Source organism: Octopus bimaculoides, chromosome 12 (genome assembly GCF_001194135.2).
Source record: "Octopus bimaculoides isolate UCB-OBI-ISO-001 chromosome 12, ASM119413v2, whole genome shotgun sequence".
NCBI lineage: Eukaryota > Metazoa > Mollusca > Cephalopoda > Octopoda > Octopodidae > Octopus > Octopus bimaculoides.
The window spans coordinates 42403295-42404670 of NC_068992.1; the positions used below are offsets into that span (position 1 = coordinate 42403295).

Here is a 1376-nt window from a genome sequence, read left to right on the forward strand (position 1 = left end):
TATATATATATATATATATATGTGTGTGTGTGTGTGTGTGTGTGTGTGTGTATTGTTGTTGCGAAAATGGTACACTTCTTCCCCCGTGACAAAGTGGTATGAACCAGCCACTATAAAGTCAGACAGTCAGTCGTTGTAGAAAGACATTAGTAGTAGAGTCTTTGGACGAGTTTTAAGTTGGAGTTAGTGATAGCTATGTGATATATACGAGTTCGAGTTAGCGACAAGGTAGACGCTTCAAAATCAATTCTTGCGAAGCCCTCAACGATAGTACGAAAGACTAGTCAAATATAATAAGACGTGGAATACCGCCACAACGTGATAGTGGCGACAAGAAAACTACAGTGCCGACAATAACATACAAGTGGACGAGGATCTACATTATAACAATATATATATATATATTTTTATTCGTTTCCGCCATGCAACTGCGTTCATGCTGGACCACCACCGTGGGGAAAATAGGGAACGTTTCATGAATTTCTGTGTCATCCTCGTGCCATGCTAATCTCAGCATCGTTCCAATTTTGAAATATGTACTACCAAAGGAATTCTCGAAAGCAGGATTGCAATGAAGACAGCTTAGAAAATCGGGTAAATACCCTTTAGAAGACAGGAAAAGATGGCTGATAAGCCGCTCTAGAGACTCGAACGCAGTATCTCCGAAATTCCGGCTGATCAGTGTGTTCAGTAAAAGTATTCGTAAATGCTATATGCAAAAATATTCGAGAATATCTTAATTATCAAGGAAATATAAAATATCAAATGTTAAAGATATTCCTAAATGTGTTACACAAGAATCAGTTGTCATCCAGAAAGGACGCATTTTATTCATCACTCTTAATGTAAAACTAATTAAAAGGAGGGAAATATAATTAACACCAAAAAGTACCATAGCCAATTAACCTACTTCGTCTGATTTATTCACAGATGTCGTTGCAGACATGAAAGAAACAACATGTTCAAGGTAAGGTATTTACTAACGATATTTTGGAATTAATTTGAATTTCGATACCTCGGTACTTCAGTTGATTGAACAATCGGCAACGTGAATTTCATGGTACCATGTACGAAGCTCTATGTTCTCACAATAAGAATGTGCACAGTACCACACACATACATACACACACATATATATAGCTGAAAACGCATCATTGGGTTATCAGTGAGATCAGAGAATTACGCATGCATTCTGCATACTTTATTGTATAGACCCAATAATGTTTTCTTACAATTTGGCTATGAGGAGAATTTTCTCTCTAGATTATTTTCTGGGTGCACACGCACATGTTAAATATTATTGTAAATACGTATATTTCATTTAATACTGTTTCATTGAGATAATGACGCTCTCTCTCTCCCCCTATATATATATA

General features: G+C 36.3%; 1 pseudogene; it reads right to left on the reverse strand.

Moving 5' to 3' along the window:
- Positions 1-457: 457 nt before the first annotated feature.
- On the reverse strand, positions 458-554 carry LOC128249231 (U6 spliceosomal RNA; annotated as a pseudogene).
- Positions 555-1376: the final 822 nt, after the last annotated feature.